The sequence below is a fragment of the Pan paniscus genome, chromosome 6, assembly GCF_029289425.2.
Source record: "Pan paniscus chromosome 6, NHGRI_mPanPan1-v2.0_pri, whole genome shotgun sequence".
In the NCBI taxonomy this organism is placed as follows: Eukaryota; Metazoa; Chordata; class Mammalia; order Primates; family Hominidae; genus Pan; species Pan paniscus.
The window spans coordinates 102,377,049-102,391,223 of NC_073255.2; the positions used below are offsets into that span (position 1 = coordinate 102,377,049).

Here is a 14,175-nt window from a genome sequence, read left to right on the forward strand (position 1 = left end):
AGGAAGTCAAATTGTCCCTGCTTGCAGATGACATGACTGTATATCTAGAAAACCCCACTGTCTCAGCCCAAAATCTCCTTAAGCTGATAAGCAACTTCAGCAAAGTCTCAGGATACAAAATCAATGTGCAAAAATCAAAAGCATTCTTATACACCAATAACAGACAAACAGAGAGCCAAATTATGAGTGAACTCCCATTCACAATTGCTTCAAAGAGAGTAAAATACCTAGGAATCCAACTTACAAGGGATGTGAAGGACCTCTTCAAGGACAACTACAAACCACTGCTCAACGAAATAAAAGAGGATACAAATAAATCGAAGAACATTCCATGCTCATGGGTAGGAAGAATCAATATTGTGAAAATGGCCATACTGCCCAAGGTAATTTATAGATTCAATGCCATCCCCATCAAGCTACCAATGACTTTCTTCAGAGAATTAGAAAAAACTACTTTAAAGTTCATATGGAACCAAAAAAGAGCCCGCATTTCCAAGTCAATCCTTAGCCAAAAGAACAAAGCTGGAGGCATCACACTACCTGACTTCAAACTATACTACAAGGCTACAGTAACCAAAACAGCATGGTACTGGTACCAAAACAGAGATATAGACCAATGGAACAGAACAGAGCCCTCAGAAACAGCACCACACATCTACAACTATCTGATCTTTGACAAACCTGACAAAAACAAGAAATGGGGAAAGGATTCCCTATTTAACAAATGGTGCTGGGTAAACTGGCTAGCCATATGTAGAAAGCTGAAACTGGATCCCTTCCTTACACCTTATAGAAAAATTAATTCAAGATGGATTAAAGACTTAAATATTAGACCTAAAACCATAAAAACCCTAGAAGAAAACCTAGGCAATACCATTCAGGACATAGGCATTGCAAGGACTTCACGTCTAAAACACCAAAAGCAATGGCAACAAAAGCCCAAATTGACAAATGGGATCTAATTAAACTAAAGAGCTTCTGCACAGCAAAAGAAACTACCATCAGAGTGAACAGGCAACACACAGAATGGGAGAAAATTTTTGCCATCTACCCATCTGACAAAGGGCTAATATCCAGAATCTACAAAGAACTCCAACAAATTTACAATAAAAAACAACCCCATCAAAAAGTGGGCAAAGGATATGAACAGACACTTCTCAAAAGAAGACATTTATGCAGCCAAAAGACACATGAAAAAATGCTCATCATCAACGGCCATCAGAGAAATTTAAATCAAAACCACAATGAGATACCATCTCACACCAGTTAGAATGGCGAGCATTAGAAAGTCAGGAAAAAACAGGTGCTGGAGAGGATGTGGAGAAATAGGAACACTTTTACACTGTTGGTGGGACTGTAAACAAATTCAACCATTGTGGAACACAGTGTGGTGATTCCTCAGGGATCTAGAGCTAGAAATACCATTTGACCCAGCCATCCCATTACTGGGCATATATCCAAAGGAGTATAAATCATGCTGCTATAAAGATACATGCATACGTATGGTTATTGCGGCACTACTCACAATAGCAAAGACTTGGAACCAACCCAAATGTCCATCAATGATAGACTGGATTAAGAAAATGTGGCACATATACACCATGGAATACTATGCAGCCATAAAAGCGGATGAGTTCATGTCCTTTGTAGGGACATGGATGAAGCTGTAAACCATCATTCTCAGCAAACTATCGCAAGGACAAAAAACCAAACACCGCATGTTCTCACTCATAGGTGGGAATTGAACAATGAGAACACTTGGACACAGGAACGGGAACATCACCCACTGGGGCCTGTTCTGAGGTGGGGGTAGCGGGGAGGGATAGCATTAGGGGATATAATTAACATAAATGACGAGTTAATACTATGAGTATTTAATTATATCAATAGGAGAACACAATTTCTGTTGTGTGTATAGTGCTGAAGGTCTCCATTTATTCATGTTACTGTGCGTGATAGATGAGTTTAAACCAGATGCTGTAACTTTCTTGCTATTTGGCCAAATTATTTAAATCATATTCTTTGAAAATTCAGAAAATACCCTCCTGAACATCATTAAGGAAACTTCACCCATGGAATCTGCTTACAGACTTTTCTAAGGATGCCATACAAATTAACACACACGCACACACACACACAACTGTGTGTAAACATTTCCACCCCTTGATGTAAACTAATATATACTTCTATATTGATCTTACCCTTGCGCACTTTTCCAGGTCTGTCTTTTCTACCTTTCAATGATGCTTGCTTGAATATATAATTACTACTGTTTATTTTATATTTGCCCCTGCACACTCAGACATTATCTAATGATGCAATCCAAAGTTTTTTGTCTGGCAGCTTTCTTTTTATATGACTGCAGTTAAGGTATGGGCTCTGGTCCTCTTCTACTGTTTTTGATAAAGGTGATTTTACATTTAGAGTATAACATCTTTTAAAGAAACCCATTCCTATTTTGAATAAGATAAATACATTTTATATGTAAACCAACACTTTGCCTAGCACCTAGAATAATCAATAACTTACACATAGTAAGGACACAAAAAATACCAACATGGCACGTGTATACTTATGTAACAAACCTGAACGTTGTGCACATGTACCCTAGAACTTAAAGTATAATAAAAAATGTATATATAAATTATTAAAAAGACACATCCTTTATTATACATAGAAGGAAAAACATATGTATAAATGCACCTAATTGTGCCAGTAATATCAGAGACTGAAAGTCAAAAAATTCAGAGTACGTTTCTTCTTTTTGTCAATCGAGTACTTTAACAGAAACTGTGGTAAATACCACTACCTGTCCAGCAAATTCCCTTTTTTTTTTTTCTTTCTGTGGAATAGAATTAGAGCCAAGCACATGACTGGACTCCATTCCCCATCCTCCCTGAAGGTGAATATGGCCACACTACTAAGTTTCTCCAATGTTACAAAAGTTGAGGCTTCTGATAAGGGCATATGTGCCCATTCCACTCTGACTTTCCGCTTTATCTCTCTGGAAGTGACAGCTGACAATGTCACAGAAAAGGGTGGAGCCCAAAATTCCTTGTATTACCATATGAAAGACAGCTGCCTACCAACCAGGAATGTCTATTTTGTGTCATTATTGAACAATAAATAAATTCCTGCTGTGTTTATGTCATTAGGCATTTTGGGTTCTGGTTGTTACTGCAGTTTAGCTTACCGTTACTAATACAGAAGTAATTTAATACATTGAAATTTTTGTGCAAAAACATCAACAATTTGTAAATATTTTGCTTTTTCATTAAGAAAGTAAGAATTTAAAAATTCAGTCATTAAAAACATTAAGCACGTAGAGTTCTAAGTTTGCTATAACCTCTAAATATGCTAACTCTATATTCTTATTTTGGCTACTTGGCTGGGAATATTAGCTATATGGTATGGTGATTACATTTTCTATCACTTTTAATTTTATTTTATACTTTTTTTTGTGTTTATAGTTTCCCTCACAGAAACTGTAAAACTCTTCAGGGTCATATCATGTATGTTTTATAGATGGTCCATCCCACCTAGTATACACTAGTTACATGGTAGTTTCACAGCAGATGCGATAAATAAAATTGAGAACTTTGGTGTTTTTTATCATTATTTCCTCTCATATATACCAGTCTTTGCCCATAAGGTAATTCTATGAAAAAGGATAATGATATTTATCTCAGGCATTAAAGCAAAAATTCACAATTTTCATATATTCTTTACATTGTAAATGAAGATACTAATATATATTTTAAAATTAGTTACAACACTAGTTTATCTTGGGAGTTGCTTTGAGATATTTAATATTTTTCCCCTCTGATAGTTAACACAAAACTTATAAAAGAAACAAGTGTGAATCTCAGTGATCTCACACATTGTGTTATTATAAATTACTTTATAACAGGTCATCACTATAGAATTAAAACAAAATGAATGTGAACAACATTATATTAGTATAATAACATTAAATTCTAATTTTTTCAGCACAATATTTCAAAAATAAACTACTTTGAGAATAAAGCAGTTACAAATAAATTGAATAGGTTTCAAATAATTTCCATTTAGGCAACTTTTCATTCTAACCATAAATAGTATAAACATGCAAGCACAGGCTTTGAATGCATATAGATGAAAATGAAATACTTACTTTTAAATAACCCAGCCTAACCACAATATTGAAAATAGTGATCTATCATCAACCATTGAAACTGCAGTAAAACACTTTAATATTCTGAATTTATTTTATTTTTCATAATCTACTTTACCAGTGTTAATAATAATTACTACCTGGACAAAACAGGATCCATATTGTTTATTACTTTTTATGTGGTTAAATAACCAATTGAATCAACACATTGTGAAATATAAACTGAATCATGTGCCTTTTTCCTCGGAGTTCTTATTTCATTCGTGGTTAACATCATCTTTTTTTAATTTTTTTTTACTTGTTTTAAGGCTACAATTAGAAACATGCTTATATAATCAAACACTGCCTAGTGTATTGTGTAACTATAAATAAACAATAATTCTTAGTTCTTTCCTTATGTCATCACACACTGCATTTGATTATTAATAATATTAATAACTTAGCATCATCGTTTATACAAACTTGCTCTTTTGCTGTGTCATTTTCAACGTCAGTGCTGGCATCCTGTTGAGTCAAATGGAAGAACATGCACAGTGATGTCTTAAAAACAAATCAACAAAACTTAGGAAGAAACGACCAGAAACAGCTAGACAGTTTGCCAAACATTCAGATGCCAAGAATTCTGTACAGCAGCTCTTTTACTAGAATAAAATATGCAGGAGTAGGGACATTAGTCTTTTGAAATACTTTTCACCACATGTAGTTATGCTAGCAATTTTTGTTAAAGTTAATGAAAAATCTGTTACAGACCCTAGGCACTATCACAGATATGCTGTTCTTGGATCCCTCTCTCAGGCCAATAGGGCTGCTGTACTGGCTGGCATGCTCTTCGGAGAAGTTTTGTGGAATTTGAGATGGTAATTCTTCGTGTAGGTAATGCAAGCAAAGCCTATGTTACCAGAGAACTAGGAAACACGAAAATTTGTCATTTATTTTTTTTTCCTATTTCTTCCCAAAAGTCATGAATAATAATGTATACTTTAATTTGCTATGCATGTTACTTTACTACTTTTATGCCTTTTACTTTCCAGTTTCTACAATATATGAGAATATTCTAGGACCTTATATTTAGAGCTTTCATCTTACAGATTCTTTCTTATCCATAAAGAAATTTACATTGCCCTCAGGTTTACCCTAACACAATTTGCAAGTATGATTCGGGTAGGGAGAAAGGTAACAAGTTTTCACCTTAAATTTGCTCAGGTTAAAAAAAACACACACACAATGAGGGCCAAGAAAAAAACATTGATTGATGTGACAATTTTTTTTTTCTTTTTTTATCGGCAATGTAGTCTGCTATAAAAACAGATTGGGATTTTTTTCCATTATATTTGAGGTATTGCCTTATATTAGAATTATTAAAATCCCTGTAGTTAATGGTATAAGTTATATATTAAGTCTGGAAAACAATTGTTAATTTCTTAAACAATACAAAATTAGGGTAGACTTTACAGTTTTTGTGGAAATTAAGTCTAAGTGGTTAGAGTCACTGAATTGTCACTTTCATAAGGAAGGCTGAAAATAGGGCAGACAACCTCTCCTCAAACGACTGCATCTCCACCATGTTTAATGTGTTTCAAATCCTGTAAGTTATTCCATTCTTTTCTAACTATAAAAGTCTATAAACTAATTATGAGCATGGTTAAGAAAATCTAAACAGAGAGTAATATTTAAACATTTATTATAAAAAGTAATCATACACAATTCAATACACAGCTAGCAGTTATTAATATGATTATTTAACTTATAGATTTTTACATACTCTTCTTCCTTTTCTATAACACTACGAACACCCCAAAAATGAGTCACACTGCTTGTATGCATGTTACTTGGTAGGCTGTTTACAAAGAACAGTGGTTTCCAACATTGGCAAAATATGTATTTTTGGTTGGCCCCCAATTTTTATACCTAAGAATGAATATAAAGGAACTTAGTGAATGAAGTAAGTGATTGGGATTTAAGGAATTAGCAATAAGGATTTCATCACAGTATTATTTATGATATGAAAAGGTTGATAATAGCCTAAAAGTAAATAAGTTAAATAATGAGTAGAGTATTATTTGGTCACTAAAATGATATTGTACATATTTCATTATGTATGTGGAAAGATAGTCACATAGTATCAGGCAAATGTAAGCTTAAAAATAATGTGTGGAATATCAGCTTACATTTTATAAAATAAACATGGATATAAAAATTTCTGGGAAGATATACAATCTGTTGATTTTAAAAAGTAATGATCAGACATCTAATACTAGAAATAACTCTCTGTTATAAAACTTAGTTGTAACGTATTGCACATTTACTTCACTCCTTTTCTGAATTATTATTATTATTTTTTGCTGGGAGCGAAAAATGCTTGATAATTAAATGCAAAATGCTTTAACATCTACTGAGTGTTAAGGTAGAATTAACAAAACATTTACTGCTTACGTAAAGCCAAATTTATTTGCAGTCTTTCTACTGGCATCAGGCAATCAAAAAGATAAAAAATATCAGTGATGTGATAAAGGCTGTAGCTCATGAACCCATATAAATGTTTTGTTAATTCTACCTTAACACTCAGTAGATGTTAAAGTATTTTGCATTTAATTATCAAGCATTTCTCTTTCCCAGCTAATAATAATAATAATAATAATAATAATAATAATAATTTAGAAAAAGAGTGAAGTAAATGTGCAATATGTTACAACTAAGTTTCATAACAGAGAGTTATTTCTAGTATTAGATGTCTGAGCATTACTTTTTAAAATCAACTTTGTATACCACAATGAAAAGAATTTTGAAACTAAATGTAGCTCAAAGAATACCTCTTTCTTGGTTTTGCTCCATTGATCATAGTTTCCTTATTAAGCATAGGAAGTTGTGCTTGGAGTTGCCTTAAATTGTGTCATGTCAATCAAATTGAGTTTAGGAGGAAAACGTTTTGAAATACTAAAATAAATGGAAATAAAACCTTAAAGAGTCTCCTCTTCATGCACTGCGTGTTATCCTCCTGATAATACCACAGAGCTTATGCCAAACTCTGCAGACCTGCTCCAGAGGTACGTCTAGCCCACAGTGTATGAGCAGTGAAGTTTGGGCACTCTTAGAGTTTGAACAGATAAACTTTGGAAGTTCAGTGAATCATTTCAGCCAACGTGGAAATGTCAGTAGCTGAAATCTTAGTAAAAACAATAAGTAGTCTGAAATACTAAACTCACATGAAAATTTGTTTTCACTTTAAACATATTTTTTGGCTTTTTGTACATCGAATACAGGTCATATCTGTTGCCTATATACTTGTAGATTAAAAAAAATAACCAACGATGTCAGCACTGCAAACTATAATTGTGATCGACATATATGATGGGTATAGTTGCTTTTTCTTTTTGAAAGCAGACACTGTTTATTCCAGGTTACAAAAATAATCACAGCAAACAGCTTAGTTCATCCTTCTAAGGCTTTTGATCTGGTCTTCCCTGTTGTCAGCATCTCCGCCTTCTACAAAATGAGTGGTCTTTTTCTTTATTGAACATCCTGGAGAGGATGATTTGAAGGGCCACAGGGAGTTATCTGTTTCTTTGAAGCATTTTCTAACAGTACATATCTCATGAATGAGGTACTACATGCTGATGATGTCATATTTACCAAGAGATTGACCAAAGTGTTAACTGTCAAGGCAATTCACTTCTTACTGATTTTGCCATAATCATGCTTATAGATTAGTTCATTTACTGACTTCAGGTTCGGGTACTCCCATGCAAAATAGGGTTCTACAATTCTCAGCATGTTAATTGAAGCCTCGTTGAGGTTAAAAATTTCCTTTCAAGACCTGATGAAGGCAAAGAAGCTGGAATACCTTTTGGACCTTTGTACTCATACCGTTAATACTTCTGATCCTGATGACAAATGTCAATTTGGGTTCAGCAGGTACATAGAAGTTGTCAGTTTTTCTTGCCATCCTATCCAATCAAATATCAGTTCTATACATTGGCCTATATTCTTTGGAACAGTGCTTCACTTTTTCAGATAAGTTTCCTCCTTGCCTTCAGAAGCATCTTTTGGGTTAAACTTCTTTCTCAGGCATTTGATCTTCAGGTCTGCAAAATTCCTTCACTTTTTCTTAAGGGTTTCTGGCACAGCAGGAACCTTCTTCTTCCCTTTGATATCCTTCTTGATTCCAGCCAGAAAAGAGTGGTTGCTTTTTCCCTTTAAGAAGTTGTCATTTTTTCAAAGCATTAAATTAAGTATTTCCATGGTGGTAAGAAATACAGAGAGGGCCTGAAAATTCACTGACAAGGCAAAAAGTTGACAATTGTTTGTGGGCAAGCATCTTTTTCTTAAATATAAAGTGTGAGTTAAAGAGATGAGCAAAAGATGTAGGTGAGCCTGATGGATACAACTTTCATTTTATGTTTTTCTCACATCTGTATAAAACATTGTTCTAGTTCAAGGTATTGGTGTGAATATTCAAGTCCCAATCAAGCCACCCCAGAATGTTAAGATTAATAATGCATGTCAAATAAGAACAGCAAACATTACGGATCCAGGTGTAAATGTTATTTGTCTTGTTTCTAGCTTTCCTGAGTATTTTTTTCTCTCTCTGCCAATTAACTTTTTTTTTTTTTTTTTTTACAGGAAGTAATCTTTTATTCCATTGGTGAGATGTGTTTCTAATCTTTCACTCCATGCAGAATAGCACCATTAAGGAAACTTAACTTTCTTTTCTTTTTTTGAGATATAGATTTTTTTTTAAGCCACAGGTTTAATGTGCTGCCCTTGACCTGAGAAGAAAATCTTGGATTTGTCTTTAAAGGAGGGATTTTGCTATGCCCCAGGGTGTTTATGACCAAAGCACATATTTGCTTCCTTCGTCACTGCTGTGAGGTTATCATGTGCAACTGGGTTAAACAAATGAAAAATACATTCCTATCACACACCCACCTCTGAGTCCAGATAAAACAAAAGAACAGGACCATAAATGTCATCATTAGCTTGATTTCATATATATATGTACATATATTAAATGTGTGTTTGGTATGTACATATTTGACAATGAGTCGAAAAATATTCTACTATCATCTTTAATAACTCTTATGTAAGCAAAATGTGGCATGAAGTGATGTGATCCAGAACTCTGAGTAATCCCAGCCACAGTTTACTAGGATTTTCAGTAGTTATTGAGGCCTATGAATGTGTGTAGCTTTTCTTTAAGTCCTTCTGAAAACAGGTCTGTCCTTGAGGTGTCAGATTAACACTCTACTCAGAAGACAAATTGTTTGTGGGCACACTGGACATATGAGAGCCATTAGAGAGTGTGCTCTGCATTCTTGAAAAATGAAAAATTCTAGGCAACATTACATCTTATAAATGCAAGATGTTTATTATTACAGTACCAGCAATAAATGTTTAGAAACTGGAGAGGGCTCACAATGGTCCTGACTAGGAACATATGCCTATCAAGTTCATTGGAAGCGGAGCCATTGCTTTTTGGCATTAAGCAAAGGGTCTGGAAGCTATTATGCATTTAGGCTTCTATGAGTATTTAATTATATCAATAGGAGAACACAATTTCTGTTGTGTGTATAGTGCTGAATGTCTCCATTTATTCATGTTACTGTGAGTGATAGATGAGTTTAAACCAGATGCTGTAACTTTCTTGCTATTTGGCCAAATTATTTAAATCATATTCTTTGAAAATTCAGAAAATACCCTCCTGAACATCATTAAGGAAACTTCACCCATGGAATCTGTTTACAGACTTTTCTAAGGATGCTATACAAATTAACACACACACACACACACACACACAACTGTGTATAAACATTTCCACCCCTTGATGTAAACTAATATATACTACTATATTGAACTTACCCTTGCGCACTTTTCCAGGTCTGTCATTTCTAGCTTTCAATGATGCTTGCTTGAATATGTGATTACTACTGTTTATTTTATATTTGCCACTGCACACTCAGACATTATCTAATGATGCAATCCAAAGTTTTTTGTCTGGCAGCTTTCTTTTTATATGACTGCAGTTAAGATATGGGCTCTGGTCCTCTTCTACTGTTTTTGATAAAGGTGATTTTACATTTAGAGTACAACATCTTTTAAAGAAACCCATTCCTATTTTGAATAAGATAAATACATTTTATATGTAAACTAACACTTTGCCTAGCACCTAGAATAATCAATAACTTACACATAGTAAGGACACAAAAAACATATATCAGTTGAACGACTGATGAATGAGCTTATGAAAGCCTCCAAACAAAAGAAAAAACAATAAACATACAACTATTTCCTAAGTAGTCATTTTCTACCATAAAGTATTTCTTTTATTTTTATTTTTTAAATGGACAGATACAATGTCATGCATTTACCATATACAACATGATGTTTTCACATGTATAAATCCATAGGAGGTAATGCATTTGTTAATTAGCTATATTGAACCATTACTATGTAATTCTGATTTAAGTAAGGTTTTTGTTCTTGAATTGTTCTGTTGGCCTATTGGCTTGGGAGGAACCATTGTTGGGATTTGGAATTTATAACTCCATTTAAGTTTATACTTTATTCAAGCTTCTGGATCATTACTACCCGATAGGTAATGCTGGTCATTATTTTTTAGGCATGTGCTGTGCCCACATATTTCTTATCTTTTTTGTGGCTTCAGATACATGATCTATTTGTTCCATTTGCAGTTCCTTATTACTCCATGACAGACTCCATGACAGACAGTATCTTGGGAGACTGAAAACAACAAGCTCTGAAGTCAGATTTAGCAATAGCAATAAGTTGCCTCATTTCTAAAATAAGAATAATTGTATTACTTGGGTAATTACTTTGAAAAATACAGAAATAATGAATATAAAGGAGCTACCAATATGAATATTATAAATTAGACTCCCTCATTAGGTAAGCTACCAGTAAAATATCTCCTAGAAAACAATCATCACCAATCGTCTTTGGGCTCTGAATGGGTATAATTTTGTCATGGTGCACACAATATTACTTATCCCTGGTAACTGGTTAAAAAAAAGTGAGTCCAAATAATTTTAAATAGCAAAATAGTTACTAAAACTGAAATTCAATAAAAAGTAAATGCGAAAAGGATAAATCAATATAAAAACATCATATTTGCGTTTTCATTCTTGTTTTTTCCTCTTCCAATGCATTAGATGAAAGTTAAAATTCTGAATCTAGTATAACAACATCAATGACAAATTTAAACGTGCAAGTCAGAGGCAGTTGAGGGAGTCAAAAAAGTTAAATAAGACTAACAAAAAAAGGAAATCTTAAAAAAGTTAAATGGTAAGACATTGTACTTACTGTCAAGACATGGCAAATACCAGTTTTCAAATTCAGGAAAATTTTCCACATGGGTGGCATGAAACACAGGAGAAGAAGGTAATTTGCCAGTGTTATAAGCATAAGCCCATGTGTGAAAAAAATGAATAAAACAGAAGAACAAGGGAGAATAACAAAGCTAGGTCATTACTATTGGGTTGGGAACCAGATGATGAAGAGTCCAAATGCAACATAATTGTGCATTTAAACTATGAAAAGGTTTAATTCCTTTAATATGTTTATATGTATTTTTTTTCTCTTGCTACATTTTTCCTGCCCTGCATGATAGTCCTTGGACATAGACTGAAGGCATGGTGGGGGTGGGGGATGGAAATTAACACCAAACAAAATAACCGTCTTGTAATTTAGTAATCCCTCCTTCTGTGGTATTCTAGGAATTCAGATAACTCATTAACAGCTATCTTTTATTTACAGTGCCTCAAGCAAGAGGAGTACTTTCTTTTTAAATGTTTATGGTAGAAGAACATCAAGTATAGTTGTCAACAGACTTCTTAATATTACTGGTTGTGCCTGTGCCTCCAAAGCATGGATTTGATAGCTCCAATATTGTAATCTAAATTTCCTGGTAAGAATTTTGTTATTTCATTACTTGTTTATGGTAAAACAAAGTCTTGGTACTTTTTAATAGCTCTGACACCTTATTTCTGATAAAACAAATATGCTTTAATTTCTTGGCTTGTCTTAATTTGGTTTAGTTTGCAAATAATTCCATGACTTAAACATGCATGATTAATACTAAACACCATGAGAATATCAAATAATATTTGTTACAGTAGTAGGAGTGGGAGCAGGAGGAGTAATAGCGTCAGTGACTAACATTATTTGTTTTCAAATTCCAGATTTTGTTCTATGTACTCCATATGTATCATCTAATCCTGAGTAAATGCCCATTTTAAAGATGAAATAACAGATGTTTTAAAACCTTATGTAATTTGCCCAATGTCACCTAGCAAGTAAGTGGCAAAGTCAGATTGGATATTAATACTTTTACCTGTTAAGATATATAAACTATTTTTTCTCTTATTAAGCTTATAATTTAGTTAAGATAATTATTTCCTCTATTGAAAAAAAAACAGTCTCTTGAAAACTGTTTTTGAATATTTTATATTTAGTTGTTATTCATAGGCCCTGGCCTTCATTTGATCATGACTATGACACAAAATCATCTTTTTTTTTTTTTTTTTTTTTTTTTTGCCTATGACAATTTTATAGTACTACACAAGAGGGGAGTTTAACACTGCTTTCCTGTCATCCAGAATATCAACTTTTACTTCTTTTGCCACTTGCTAATGGAGCTGGAACTCAGCAGGGCTTGCTTGATAATGGAGCATTCTACAATGAATGCATCACATGCTGCCTGTCCCCAGAGTGTACTGCCTTTACATAGTGCTACTACTGCTGCTTCTACTTCAGAATACTGTGCTGTTGTTGACTACTTTGTCAGGTTCATGGAGAAAGACCATACCATCATGCATGGGAGTGAGATTTTCCCTGGGAAGTCATAAATTACATCCAGGAGTACTGTAAGTATCTGACTTGAGGTGAGGAGGAATATACTCTAAATCCAATGGGAGGCTGAGCCTACACTCTGAGGTATGTAGAGTTCTGGATCTCTGCCGATAATGGAGTGAGCCAGCATAACTAGCGAGAAACAAATAGACCAGGAGTGGGCAATAGGAGTGAGCAGTAATACCAAGATTCAATATTTAATGAGAGGTGGCAATACAATAAATCAATTCTGCTTGAGACTATTTTCCAAAGAGATTACTGGGTGTTCTTTCCATGAAGTGTGGTGTGACGCTTAATTGACCCTCTACGGGTTATCTGATTCAATTAGAGTTTGGTTTTCTATTGAAAAATAGCCCAAAACTCTCACCTTCAACATAAAACACTCTCCACCTTCAGCCAGGTAGTTTCAGGTAATAGATGATAATGGGATAGACAGAAGCAAAGTCTCAAAAAATTCTGGATCAAAGGTTTATGTTCACAACAGAACCTAGTAATACAGGTTCATTTTTGAATGCAGAGTAAGAAGTTGTGGTTGAAGTTTATCAACTAGAGGGTCCATAAAAACTTATACATTATAAAAGTAGACTTTCATCCAAGAAACAGAAATATATACATCACATCATTTCCTGAACATTAGGAATCCATTTTTGAAAATTCAGAGGTTCTGCATGAAAATACTAACTGGGGGCCTATATTAGTTTCATGTGGCTGCTGTAACAAATTACTACAAACTGGGTGGCTTAAAACAGAAATTTATTCTCCCACAGTTCTGCAGGCCAGAAATCTGAAATCGGTATCGCTGGACCTAAAACAAGGTGTTAGCATCGTTGCACTCTCCAGAGTCTCTACAGGATAATCCATTTATTGTCTTTTCCAGTTTCTGGTTGCTATCAGCATTCCTTGGCTTGTGACCATATAATCCAACCTCTGTCTCCCTGTACGCAGCCTTCTCCTCTCTGTGCATGTCTAATTTACCTCTGCCTCACTTTTATAAAGATACATGTAATTGCCTTTAGGGTCCACTCAGATAATTCAGAATAACCTCCTCATCTCCAGACCATTAACTTAATCATATCTACAAAGACCTTTTTTCCAAATAGCGAAACATTTAAAAGTTACAGAAATTAGGATTTATTATAGTATCTAGAGAATATTAT

At 33.9% G+C, this 14,175-nt stretch overlaps 1 long non-coding RNA gene across 1 annotated transcript in view; it reads left to right on the forward strand.

Annotated features, from left to right (window-relative positions):
* The first annotated feature begins 11,942 nt into the window (after window positions 1–11,942).
* LOC130541711 (uncharacterized) overlaps window positions 11,943–14,175 on the forward strand; it is a 51,902-nt gene continuing 49,669 nt past the window's right edge. Inside the window, exon 1 of the long non-coding RNA XR_008955808.1 lies at window positions 11,943–12,074. This is a non-coding gene — a long non-coding RNA (uncharacterized LOC130541711). The remainder of the gene's footprint in view (window positions 12,075–14,175) is intronic.